Genomic DNA, 14,437 nt, shown 5'->3' on the forward strand with positions numbered 1-14,437 from the left:
CGCGCCACCAACATTGTGTTACAAACATATGTTTCAACAAAGTGCATGTATAAGTGCTTCTAACCATCCAAAGTGAACAAAAAAAACTTTCTTCATATGGAGGGTGTTTGTGTGCCATATATAAGTTGAGAGACAATAGCAGCAGTGGGTTGATACACGCCATGAGGCTGTTCAGCTGGCTTCTCGACCCTCTGAGCCAGACCATGTATCAGTAAGTCCTCACTGAGGCCTATCAACAGTCAGTGTCGACCATCTGATCTGTTGTATTGGTTGATGGATGCAATGTGGATGACGCGCATATCGCTTGGCCTGGATAAGGACGAATGAGTAATGCCACTGTTACCCTCAGCCTCGCTCCGCAAGTTGACTGATCTGGGTGGGTATGAAGTCCTTCCTCCCCGACATCGCCTCCTACGTATATCCTTTGATAAGCGCCCCATGACTCCTCTTAATAGATCTTCAGATAAAGCAGGTAAAATCGCAGTCTCCGTGGTGTAGTGGTAAGACACTCGCCTGGCGTTCCGCGAGCGCTATGTCATGGGTTCGTATCCTGGCCGGGGAGGATTTAATGGGCGCAATTCCTTAACTGTAGCCTCTGTTTAACGCAACAGTAAAATGTGTACTTGGATGAAAAAACGATTCTTCGCGGCAGGGGATCGTATTCCAGGGACCATAGGATTAAGGACTTGCCCGAAACGCTACGCGTACTAGTGGCTGTACAAGAATGTAACAACTCTTGTATATATCTCAAAAAAAAAAAAAAAAAAAAAAAAAACTTAATATCCACCAATAGCTATGTTCAATATTCGATATTTTGTGCCTACCAGTACCAGCTAGTCATTATCTAGCCTCATGCCACATCTCATTCCTCTCTACACATTTCTTCGCCCTGACACCAATCTTGTCGTATACAGAGTCTCACAAACCTTCCACTTTGTGGGTTCTGTTTTTAGGTTAGTTTTTTTTTTTTTTTTTTTTTGAGATATATACAAGAGTTGTTACATTCTTGTACAGCCACTAGTACGCGTAGCGTTTCGGGCAAGTCCTTAATCCTATGGTCCCTGGAATACGATCCCCTGCCGCGAAGAATCGTTTTTTCATCCAAGTACACATTTTACTGTTGCGTTAAACAGAGGCTACAGTTAAGGAATTGCGCCCAGTAAATCCTCCCCGGCCAGGATACGAACCCATGACATAGCGCTCGCGGAACGCCAGGCGAGTGTCTTACCACTACACCACGGAGACCGTGTTTATTAATTATGCCCGCCATACCCAGCAGTAGTGAACCCCACACTCATCCGGTGATCTGTAGTGGACCCCATACCTATCCTGTGGGCGGTAGTGGACCCCATACCCATCCTTCGGGCGGTAATTGGAAAGTTTTCAGTTATATATATAACTGAAACTTTTCTATAAAGCTTTATATATATATATATATATATATATATATATAAATATATATATATATATATATATATATATATATATATATATATATATATATATATATATATATATATATATATATATATATATATATATATATACAAGAGTTTTTACATTTTTATACAGCCACTAGCACGCATAGTTTTTCTTGCAAGTCTTAATCCTAATTTTCTCTCTCACACACACACACACACATCCCCAGGAAGCAGCACGTAGCAGCCGTCTAGCTCCCAGGTACCTATTTACTGCTGGGTGAACAAAGCCATCAGGGTGAAAGAAATTCTGCTCATTTGTCTTGCCTTCGCCGGAGATTGAACTCGGACCCTTAGGACTACAAACCCCGAGCGCTGTCCTGGGGTTGAATCCTGGGGTGGGAGTTAGGGGTCAGTAACTCGACCCTGGATGGGGGGGGAGACCTCGATATAAGCCTAACATGTACTGTATGTATAAACTGGCTTCCTGTCCCCCGACACAATGAATTACTATAGATAATTATTGACATAAAAACTACTTACAAATACACTTATCAAATTGCTATAATTAGCCATAAATTCAGAAAGTTTATAATAATTTTTACTAAAATACTTACTCATTGCTATAATATATGTGATAATGTTATCTATAAAAATGTTTAGGAGAAAATGTACAAAACTATTTAAGATACAGACGAGTTTCAAAATTGGCGCCACTTTCTAAACAGCATCTGGCGAGTAATGATGAAGATAGTCTTTGAGAAAATTTGATAAGTTATGTGGAAAGATATAATTTCCACACAACTTGTCAATTAAAAAAAACAGCATAAACAATAATGCCACATTTATCACAACAAAACGACTATTCTAATTAAAGCAGACGTATGTATGTGTATAGAGATTATACAGCAGTTGCTGATTGATTTTCGTAGATGGCGGCAGTGTGGTGTTGTTGTGTGTGATAGTACTGTGTTTGGTTCCTCCCTCCCACCACCACCTCTTCTCTATGGTACAGGTGAGTACCTGGCTCTTCTTCTTCCTCCTCCAGCAGCACCGCCGCCCACGCGGGCGCCGCGGCTCACCTTGGCCAGTCTGCTGACTGTGGTCTTGGGACTGGTGTTTTGGGCCGCCTCCTGACGTTCCTTGACCCGAGGCTGACTCTTCTTGGTGTGGCTGAGGTGGGCGTCAGGTGCCCTGCTGACACTGGCATGTGTGTGTGGTCGTCTTCTCACGTTGGGGTGGAATTTATCCTGGAAAGCTGACACTGGGAAGGGGCGTGCTGTGGACAGCTGAGCTGACACTAAAAGGGGAGTACTTTGCAAGGCTGACATTGGAAAGGGGTTTACTGTGGACGACTGACACAAGGAAGATGGTGTTCTGTAAACAGCTGACATTATGGAGAAGTGTTTTGTGGACAGCTGACACTATGAAGGAGTGTATGTACTGTGGACAGCTGACACTAATGCATGGAATGCATTAGGCAGTGATGTGGTGGAGGCTGACTCCATATACAGTTTCAAAGGTAGATATGATAGAGCCCAGTAGGCTCAAGAATCTGTACACCAGTTGAGAGGTGGGCCCAAAGAGCCGTATCTTGACTCCGCAAGCACAGCTAGGTGAGTACTATGAAGGGGTGTACTGTATTGTGGACAGTTGACACTAGGAAGAGATGTACTGTATATGGCTGACACTAAGAAAGGGGTGTACTGTGACCAGCTGACACTGGGAACTGGTGCACAGGACTGTGACCAGCTGACACTGGGAAGTGGTGCACAGGACTGTGACCAGCTGACACTGGGAAGTGGTGCACAGGACTGTGACCAGCTGACACTGGGAAGTGGTGCACAGGACTGTGACCAGCTGACACTGGGAAGTGGTGCACAGGACTGTGACCAGCTGACACTGGGAAGTCTATGTCACTGTACCCGCAAGCTGTTTTGTCTACATTACTGTAGATGAATGACCCTGAAGAAGGGTATTCAGTATGTTGCTGTGGATGGTTGAGACTAGGAAGGTGTGAATTGCACTGGATGGTTGACACTGGGAGGGGATGTATAGGTGCAGAATAGAATCTGAGAGTAAAGGTGCCATGGGTACAATCAGAGAGCAGTATCTGAACATCAGGGGTCTACGGCTGTTCAATATTGTCCCAGCAAGCATTCAAAATATTGATGGAACACGAAGGTGGATATCTGCAAGAAGCATTTAGACAAGTGCTTGCAAGAAGTACCTGACCAACTGGGTTATAGGTGATATAAGAGCCTGCAGGCTGCTCCAAGCAACAGCCAGTTGGACCAAGTTATCACAAGTCGAGCCTGGCCCTAGGCTGGCCTCGGGGAGTAGAACTACTCCCGAAATCCTCACCAGGTATGTTCCAGATATACTCCAGATAGTGTAGGTGGTTAACACTGGGAAGAAATGTGTAGTGCCGTGGATTGTTGACACTGGAAATGTCGGCGTACTGTGTCAACACGTTGTGTCAGCGTACTGTGTCAACACGTTGTGTCAGCGTACTGTGTCAACACGTTGTGTCAGCGTACTGTGTCAACACGTTGTGTCAGCGTACTGTGTCAACACGTTGTGTCAGCGTACTGTGTCAACACGGTGTGTCAGCGTACTGTGTCAACATGGTGTGTCAGCGTACTGTGTCAACACGGTGTGTCAACACGGTGTGGATTGTTGACACTGGGAATGTGTGTATAGTACTGTGGATTGTTGACACTGGGAAGGAATGCGCAGCACTGTGGATGGTTGACAGTGATATATAGTTTGTTTGGATTGCTGACACTGGGAAGAGGTGTAATGTACCATGGATGGCTTACATCCACTCACTCAGTATAGTGTGGAGGAAGGGCTTGGATATGGGAGAGATACTAGATGCGCTGACAGCAGCAGCAGCAGACATAGCCCCTCTACACAAGGGAGAGAGCAAAGCATTGGCAAAGAATTATAGACCAGTTGCACAAATGTTCCACATAATAAAAGTATTTGAGAGAGTGATCAGGAGTCAGGTCACTAGTTTCATGGAGACCAGTGACCTCCACAATCCAGGCCAACATGGATTTACAGAGGGAAGATCATGCCTCTCACAGCTACTAACCATTACGACAAAATCACTGAGGCACTACAAGAGCAGATGATTCAAAAATCAGCATGAAAATTACCTCTGCTGAAGACACTGAAAAACTACAAGCAGATATTAACAAAGTTTTCAATTGGGCAGCAGAAAATAACATGATGTTTAGCAGTGATAAATTCCAGGTACTCAGGTACGGCAAAAATGAGGAACTGAAACATAATACAGGGGGTAAAAAACACAATCAAATCTGCCCATAGTAGGAAAACAGCATGTCAAGGATTTGGGAATAATGATGTCCGACAACCTAACATTTAGGGAGCATAACCAAGCAAATATTGCGTCAGCCAGAAAAATGATAGGATGGAGTACAAGAACCTTCAAATCCAGAGATCCCATCACAATGGTTGTACTCTTCGAATCACTTGTGTTGTCCTGTCTTAAGTACTGCTCAGTACTCACTTCCCCCTTCAAAGCAGGAGAGATTGCTGAAATAGAGGGAATACAGAGAACATATACGGCACGCATAGACGAGATAAAGCACCTAAATTATTGGGATCGTTTCAAAGCTTTCCAAATGTACTCACTAGAAAGGAGACAAGTGATATACCAAATAATATACACATGGAAAATACTGGAGGGCCAGGTCCCAAATCAACACAGTAAAATAACAATGTACTGGAGTGAACGATATGGTAAAAAATGCAGATTAGAACAAGTAAAGAGCAGGGGTGCCATAGGCACAATAAGAGAACACTGTATAAATATCAGAGGTCTACGGTTGTTCAACGTCCTACCAGCGACTATCAGCAATATTGCCGGAACAACCGTGGACATCAAGATAAAACTACAGTAGATAGTTTTCTCCAAGGAGTGCCGGACCAACCGGGCTGTGGTGGGTATGTGGGCCTGCAGGCCGCTCCAAGCAGCAGCCTGGTGGACCAAACTCTCACAAGTCAAGCCTGTCCTTGGGCCGGGCTTGGGGAGTAGAACGACTCCCAGAACCCCATCAACCAGGTATCAACACTGTATGTCTGCTTTCCTGTCTACAGCTGACTCTGGTGTTGGATATGGTTTGCACATAACCTAATACAGTATTTGTATAGGGTAGTCCCTACAATAGAAATGATATAATCCAATATATTCCTTGAATTTCAACATTTTTGTTACATGTCAAGCAGTGGCCTCTTGTGTGATTAACTTTCACTGTCTGGTAAAGAAACTGTAGTTTCACATTGGTAAACTTCATATATAATTCAGGTAACATTTTACTCGGTAGTGTTATTTGGTGTTTCATTTTTGATACTCTTAAGCCAGCATTTCTCAACCGAGGTTCAGCAGAACTCCAAGGTAACTAGTGGTTCCGCTTGAGATTTCATAACTGGGCAAATTATAATATGCAAATGTATTTCAGAGTCATTTTTGTTTAATTTTCTCGTTTAAGCTGTATCGAGAGCAAAGACAGAAATTATCTTTCATTTGACAATGAAATCCATACAAGTGTATCTAAAGTGCAACCTGGGATTATTTCAAGGGTGCAAAGTTTTAGAATGCTGCTGTAAACTATACATAGGCCCAACTACTTAAAATAAAAACACATACACTGTACTGCTACCATCTTTAGGAATTTATCATAGCTATCCATCAGCATATTCCTTGAAGTTCTTGGCTTACATAGTCCAAAGGTTAGCATAATTATTCAATGTTATCTCCAGCTCATAGCTTTAGGTCCAAAGTCACATCTCTTCAACCCTGGGCTTCTTGCTGTGTACACATAGTGTATACAGCAAGAATTACATAGTGTTCCTAAATACCTAAATTATACTGCATATGCCAGTGGTATTATATCAGCTTAACTGTTTGTACAAAATTTTTTGCATTTGCATACTTACCATCTTGTCCTCTCAAGTGCTATACTTCTCTGTTCCCCTTGTATTTGCACACTTTTTATTGTAACATGTCCACCTTTGACAGTGTGGATCTCTAACTTATTCTGCTGAGACTATCATTTCCAGACCAACAATGTCATCTTTTGTGACATCCACAGATTGCACACAATTGTTTTGCTTCATCGTACATTCCAGTCTAGGCTCACAAAGGCTTACCTTGATTGCAAAACAAAGCACCAGAGACATTGAACATGCGGTATCAGTACTTGTATCTCCATATCTTTCATACAATGTTAGCACATTCTTTCATAGTAGGCTTGCCTAAATATTCCTTCTTTCTTTCTTTGGCTCTGGGGTTGGTGTAACATTGGTGAGACTGTTGCAGATGGTTAAGCTTATTGAGATCCCCTAAGCCAATGACTGAATTTTCCTGGGATGCAACTCATAAGTTGAATAGCTCCCAGATACCTACCGGTACTTATTTTAAGATGAACAGCATATCAGGTGTAAGGAATTGTGCAAAAATATCTCTGCCCGATTGGGAATTGAAGTGAGGACCTTTCAATTGTTAACCAACTGTACTAGCCTATATACCATCCAGGAAGGGTTGTATAGTTGCCTGTTGTGGGCAGCTGATATTGTCTTGGGGTGCAAAGCACAGTACTCTGGATAGCTAAAGCTGGAATGATATGTACAATAATGTACTGTACTGCAGAAGTTTAACACTGGGAAAGGATATACCTGTACAGCTCTATTAGGGCCTACCTTGAGGTTACCTTGAGATGGTTTCGGGGCTTAGCGTCCCCGCAGCTAGCTGATACTGGGAAGCAATTGTGTGATGGCTGGTGACACTAGAAAGAGGTTTACAATACTGTAAATGGCTGACAGCTGCTGTACACCTGTTCAGTCAATCTAAAAAAAAAGCTATAGTGATTGTACTCGTGTGTGTAAAACAAAACTGCAAGCTTGCTGGAAAATATTTAAATAGTACAGTATACTGTACTCCAATAGCATATAATAAGGGTTTCTAAAGAGAGAAATAGTATTAATAAAAATTTAAACACTCAGTTTAACCATGAGCGCATTCTTTTTTTTTCTTTTTTAATTTATAAGAAATTTTTTTTAGTCAAATTATTAATGGTTGTATTATACCAGTACTGTACAGTATTTAACTTGTTTGATTTTGTTTTCAGGTTACATAAAGTCCTTAAATTGTACAATAATTGTGGTAAACACCTAAAAAGGTGCACTGAGAGCTAGTTTTATCTGTGCACCACAAATTCTCAGTTGTCGATATCCAATCACCAAACAGAGCATCAACAAATAGATTGTGATTTCTGCTGTCTCAAGCCAACATGCTATCTTGTATATTAATACTGTAAGAGGCCTTAATGGTCAGTGGATTCTAAGGCATGTGTCATCACTCTTGGGGCAGTTGGCTGATACTACTATCTTTAACAATAACAGACCTATTGGAAGGTTGTTTTCATGGCACAAGCCACAGATTATATGGTGTTTGATGGCTAGTGTCCGGCTCAACAGGTGATCAAATGTTGATCAGCCATCCATCACTATACAGTACACACATTTCTCAGGAATTTTCATTGCTTGGTGAAACTCGCGTTCCTTTTCCATGAGAAGCCAGCGTGCCACTGGCTTCTTCATCTCCTCACGCTTTTGTTTGTACCACTGCCACACTACATTATCAACACTCCACTTTTGCTTTACTTAATACAGTACCTTTCTGTTTTGTATTTCCTTATCACTTTCACTTCTAAAGAAATAGTCAAAATGATAGGTTTGGCCTTTAGAAGATCAAAACAGTACTCTTGCTAATGCCATATTCGGTGCACATTGTGGGAAAAACCTGCCGGGATTGATATGAGAGGAGACTACCAGGGACTTGTACTGTACTAAATTAAAAATTACTGTCTGCAATTAATTCACCTAAAGTCTCTAGCTAGGGTCGTAAATCCTAGCTCCTCTTTTCCTAATGACAGATTGTGGGCTGTAAGGGGCAGGTGGGAGTGGGAGGGAGGCTACTGTTGATGGTTGATGCTGGGACATGGACTAGAAGCCTGCAGTGGATGGCTGACACTGGAGAGGGATGGGGTGAAGTACATGTGACCTAAACATATGCAGCACAGTACAGTACTCTAATCCAGAAAAAAAATACAAAAATAATGCTTCAAATATAATTGTCTTAAAAAGTTTAAATAGCCTACAAACCAAATTTAATACTGTATAGTGTTTCAAATACCATCACTGAAACATTTAAACAAAAAACTTCTTGTACAGTATTTTTAGAAGAGGTAGTGTTGGTAGTGGGCATAAAAACTTTCATATTACAGTAGTTCTCTGTAGTGAATATTTCTATATCATTTTGGGCAATAGTTGTGATAATATATATAATGAATTTACAGAAACTTAACAAGAGTGCAATCAATGAACACAAGTAATGTAGAAAGATCACTGGTTAATTTGGATCACATTGGGTAGAATCCCAATAATAATTATATGGATATTGGTCACAAGAAGCTCTTATGGCACACAGATAAAAAGAATATTATAATGACATTTCTGGGAGGGTTCCAATGTGGCTTCCTATTGTTAGGGCCTGGCAAGTTCCACACGTATAAATGATAAATATATGGACAATAAACGAGAGGGTCTTGAAACAATAATGAGAGATTATAGCGAGAGCAGAAAAATATTGATCAAAACTGTTTGTAGTCGGCGACTTCAACTTGAAATCCATAGACTGGGAGGCATATGGAGCAAGCCATCTTCGACTCAAGTTCATTACATCCATCGGTCAACCCCCAAAGACGCATTCATAAATTTTAACATGCTGTTCATTCAAAACTGGGATTTTTTCAAATATAAATTAATATTATAATAGCATATTGTGCACATATAGGCACTGGTTTGGTTAGGTATTTGTAGTACACGGGTGAAGCATTTATAGCGTTATGCTTTGAACAAAATTCATCAGTGAAGCACTTGTTCCGGAAGTGTTCGAACGTCAACAGTTGAGAGTCGTGTGTAAACGGTTTTTCATTCATAAACAGGGGGTTTGGCTGTTGCATGGAGTAACTTTTGGGTCTTTGTTTGGAGGACGGGCTATCTTGAGGTTATCTTGAGATGATTTCAGGGCTTTTTTTTTTTTTTTAGTGTCCCCGCGGCCCGGTCCTCGACCAGGCCTCCACCCCCAGGAAGCAGCCCATGACAGCTGACTAACACCCAGGTACCTATTTTACTGCTAGGTAACAGGGGCATAGGGTGAAAGAAACTCTGCCCATTGTTTCTCGCCGGTGCCTGGGATCGAACCCAGGACCACAGGATCACAAGTCCAGTGTGCTGTCCGCTCGGCCGACCGACTCCCTGGCTGTATGAAGCTAGAACAGAGGTCTTTTGGACCTAGTAGATTCATAAATCTCATCCTGGAAACAATTATGTATCAGTACGTTAAACAAGCTAAGAGGATGAGGGAAGGGGATGTTCCCTCCATGCTGGATTTGATATTTACCGGGGAAGAGGTAGAGATATTTGACATTCAGTACCTTCCTCCCTGGGGTAAAAGTGACCATGTCTTTTTGGGAATAAAGTATGCAATGTATTATAATCTGGAAAAAAATGAGGAGGTTGAAGCAGTTGAAGAACCTGATTTCAGGAGAGGCTATTATGGGGAACTTGGAAAATTCTTTAAGGGATTTGACTAGAAAGACTTGCTGTTAGGTAAGGAAGTAAATAAGATGTAAGTTTTTTTTTTAAATATATGATAAAGGCACAACAAAATTTATACCAATGCAGAAATGCAGAACCTGGAAACAGGATTGGTTCAACAGAAATTGCATCAGGGCCAGTGACCAATCTACAAGTGACCATCTACCAGATAGAATACAGAATTATATGAACATGTTTGCTGATGATGCTAAGATAATAGGGAAGATAGTATCTTAGCATCTTAGATGATTGTCACACCCTTCAAGAAGACCTTGACAAAATAAGTGTATGGAGCATCACTTGGCTAATGGAATTTAATGTGAATAAATGCCATGTTATGAAATATGGAATGGGAGAACATGGCCTATAAATTATGTGAGAAATCTTTAAAGAATTCTGATAGAGAAGATCTAGGGGTGGTTCTTGATAGAAAACTGTCACCTGAGGACCACAAAAAGAACATTGTGCGAAAGCATATGCTACCCTTTCTAACTTCAGAATTGCTTTTAAATATATGGATGGCAAAATACTAAACAGATTCTTCATGACTTTTGTTAGACCAAAGCTGGAATATGCAGTGGTTGTATGGTGCCCATATCTTAAGAAGCACATCAACAAACTGGAAAAGGTGCAAAGACATGCCACTAAATAGCTCCCAGAACTGAAGGACAAGAGCTACGAGGAGAGGTTAGAGGCATTAAATATGCCAAACCTAAAAGATAGAAGAAAAAGAGGCGTTATGATCACTACGTACAAAATATTAACGGGAATCAATAAAATTGATAGGGAAGACTTCCTGAGATCTAGAACTTCAAGAACAAGAGGGCATAATTTAAACTAACTAAAATGGAACTGCCAAAGAAATATAAGAAAGTTTACTTTTGCGAACAGAGTGGTAGACAGTTGGAACAAGTTAAATGAAAAGGTGGTGATGGCCAAGACCATCAATGTCGTCAAAGCGTTATGTGACAAACTGTATTGGGAAGATGGGACTCCACGAGTGTAGCTCTCATCCTGTAACTACACTTGGGTAATTACATAGCAATTACTGTTCGAAGACCTATATTTTTACTATATATAATATAGAAGCAACGGACAACCAAAATTCGCTTAGGTACTTCCTGCACTTTCCGAGCACCTTGAGGGGCTAAATAATCTTATTATAGGAGTTATATACAGGCCACCAAACTTACAGAATGGAAGCAAAGCATTTATGGGATGAAATATCTAGAGCATCTAGGTCTAACAGTATTTGTGTCACGGGTGACTTAAATTTTAGTGGAATAAACTGGTTTAACAGAACAGGGAATAATGAAGCAGAAAATTTTCAGGAATTAATTGACGATTACTTTCTTACGCAACACATTAAGGAACGAATGCTGGAAAATAATACAGTATTTTAGACTTAGTATTAATTAACAGGGAAACACACATTAATGACATCAATATAAAAAGTGAGCTAGGGAACAGTGATCACAAAGAAATCAGATTTAGTATAGAAAGAAATAGATTTGTAGGGGAAAATTCTGTTCAAGTGTCAGATTTTTGGAAAGCTGATTTTAATAGCCTTAGAATTTTTTGGGGTGAAATAGATTGGAAAGTCATGGGCATGGAGGGGTGGGCCAGTGTTGGAGTGAGACATGAACCCAGCGATGGGGGAGGTAAAAAGGGATTTCGATGTGGATTCAAAATATAACATATTTAAAAATATTGTAAGCAAAGCCCAGGAACGTAGTATACCATACAAATTGAATAGATTGAATACTAATGACCTGAAATGGATAACAAAGGATCTGAAGAACCTTATAGGTAGAAAGAGAGTACAAAAGGATAAAGAATAGGGAAGTTAGTTTAGAACAAGAAATCATACAACTGGTTAGAAATGATAAAAAGACATAATGAGGGCAAAAAGAAACTATGAAGTTCTTATAGGCATAGCAGAGCAAGCAAAGACAAATCTTAAAGGGTTGTATCAGTTATTTCGAACAAAAAATAGGGAAAGTATAGGTCCCAAACCTGCACACAGATCATAGTACTGTATCACATTAGTATCACATAGTATCACTGCACATAGTATCACATTAGACCAGAAGGCATGGCAGGATGTGCAGAATGTCCCCGTTGAAAGGCAGAGGTGCAACAGGTACTCTGAGACGGAACTCTTATCAACATCAGAGGTTCGAGACTGTTCAACAAACGCTTCCATTACACATAAGGGGCATAATTGGCCGACCCCTCACAGTGTTAGAGAGAGAACTTGACAAACACCTCCAAAGGATACCTGATCAACCAGGCTGTGACTCGTACGTCAGGCTGCGAGCAGCTGCGTCCAACAGCCTGGTTGACCAGTCCAGCAATGGGGAGGCCTGGTCGACGACCGGGTTGCGGGGTCGCTAAGCCCCGAAATCACCTCAAGGTAGGGTAGGTAACCCTTAAAAACTGGGACAGGTCAGATAACTGATAACGAAGAAGAGATGAATGGTATTTTTAATAAATATTTTATCTGTACAGTATTTACTAAAGAGGAACTTAACATTATGCCTTCAGCCGAACAAGTCTACATTGTTGGGGAAGAGGACAGGTTGACTAGTTTAGCAGTTATCAAGGAGGACGTTATTAAACAAATAGTGAAACTCAAGCCAAGTAAATCCCCGGGTGCTTCGTCTAATCCCCTAATAGACTCTAATAAGTCTAATAAGTGGAGTGTTTCAAGGCTCTGTCCTGGGACCTCTTTTATTCATAATACATATAAATGATTTAGATTCAGGTTTGAACGGCAATATTTGCAAATTTGCCAATGATGCAAAAATCGGGAGGGAAATAAATACGGAAAAAGAGAGACTATCATTTCAAGACGACCTAGATAGTGTTTTGAAATGGTCAAAAGATTGGCAGAAGCAGTTTAATGCTGACAAATGTAAGTTTTTAAGGCTAGATAATGATGATAGTTACAAAATATGAGCTAGATGGTGTTGAGATTGTGAGGTTGGATTGCAAAAGGGATCTGGGAGTTATGATTACTAATGAATTTAAAACAAAAAAAATCAATGCATAAATGTTCGTAATAAGGCAAATAGGACACTGGGATTTATTAATCGAAGCATTAGTAACAAGACACCTAGTGTTGTTATTCAGCTATAACTTGCTCTGGTTAGGCCTCATTTAGATTATGCAGTTCAGTTTTGGTCGCCGTACTATAGAATGGATATAAATTCACTTGAATGTGTCCAACAAAGCTTAAATTGCATTCACAGGAAAGGCAAAGAGTTAGGTGACATGATAGAGGTGTATAAGTGGAAGAATGTACATAACAAAGGGGATATTAATAGGGTATTAAAAGTATCAACACAAGACTGAGCACGAAACAATGGGTATAAATTGGATAAGTTTAGATTTAGGAAAAGACCTGGGTAAATACTGGTTCGGTAACATGTTTGTTGATTTATGTAATCAATTACTGCATAACGTGGTGGAGGTGGGGGTCCCTTGATTGTTTCAAACGTGGGTTGGCCATGTATAAGGTGAGTGTGGTGTAGAGAGAGAGAGTAGAGGTGGGTGAGTGTGGTGTAGAGAGAGAGAGTAGAGGTGGGTGAGTGTGGTGTAGAGAGAGAGAGTAGAGGTGGGTGAGTGTGGTGTAGAGAGAGAGAGTAGAGGTGGGTGAGTGTGGTGTAGAGAGAGTAGAGGTGGGTGAGTGTGGTGTAGAGAGAGAGAGGTGGGTGAGTGTGGCGTAGAGAGAGAGAGTAGAGGTGGGTGAGTGTGGCGTAGAGAGAGAGAGTAGAGGTGGGTGAGTGTGGCGTAGAGAGAGTAGAGGTGGGTGAGTGTGGCGTAGAGAGAGTAGAGGTGGGTGAGTGTGGCGTAGAGAGAGAGAGTAGAGGTGGGTGAGTGTGGCGTAGAGAGAGAGAGTAGAGGTGGGTGAGTGTGGCGTAGAGAGAGAGAGTAGAGGTGGGTGAGTGTGGTGTAGAGAGAGAGAGTAGAGGTGGGTGAGTGTGGTGTAGAGAGAGAGAGTAGAGGTGGGTGAGTGTGGTGTAGAGAGAGAGAGTAGAGGTGGGTGAGTGTGGTGTAGAGAGAGAGAGTAGAGGTGGGTGAGTGTGGTGTAGAGAGAGAGAGTAGAGGTGGGTGAGTGTGGTGTAGAGAGAGAGAGTAGAGGTGGGTGAGTGTGGCGTAGAGAGAGAGAGGTGGGTGAGTGTGGCGTAGAGAGAGAGAGTAGAGGTGGGTGAGTGTGGCGTAGAGAGAGAGAGTAGAGGTGGGTGAGTGTGGCGTAGAGAGAGAGAGTAGAGGTGGGTGAGTGTGGCGTAGAGAGAGAGAGTAGAGGTGGGTGAGTGTGGCGT

At 41.5% G+C, this 14,437-nt stretch overlaps 1 protein-coding gene across 3 annotated transcripts in view; it reads left to right on the forward strand.

Annotated features, from left to right (window-relative positions):
* The first annotated feature begins 236 nt into the window (after positions 1–236).
* Positions 237–14,437, forward strand: part of fwd (phosphatidylinositol 4-kinase beta fwd) — a 148,657-nt gene continuing 134,456 nt past the window's right edge. Inside the window, exon 1 of one of the 3 annotated variants that reach the window (XM_045766521.2) lies at positions 237–376. The gene's annotated coding sequence lies outside the window, so the exon portion shown is untranslated. Of the gene's footprint in view, positions 473–2,328; positions 2,434–14,437 lie in introns of those variants that run through there. The other 2 variants (XM_045766519.2, XM_069315175.1) reach the window with 2 other exon arrangements.

The sequence above is a fragment of the Procambarus clarkii genome, chromosome 81 (assembly GCF_040958095.1).
Source record: "Procambarus clarkii isolate CNS0578487 chromosome 81, FALCON_Pclarkii_2.0, whole genome shotgun sequence".
Classification (NCBI taxonomy): domain Eukaryota; kingdom Metazoa; phylum Arthropoda; class Malacostraca; order Decapoda; family Cambaridae; genus Procambarus; species Procambarus clarkii.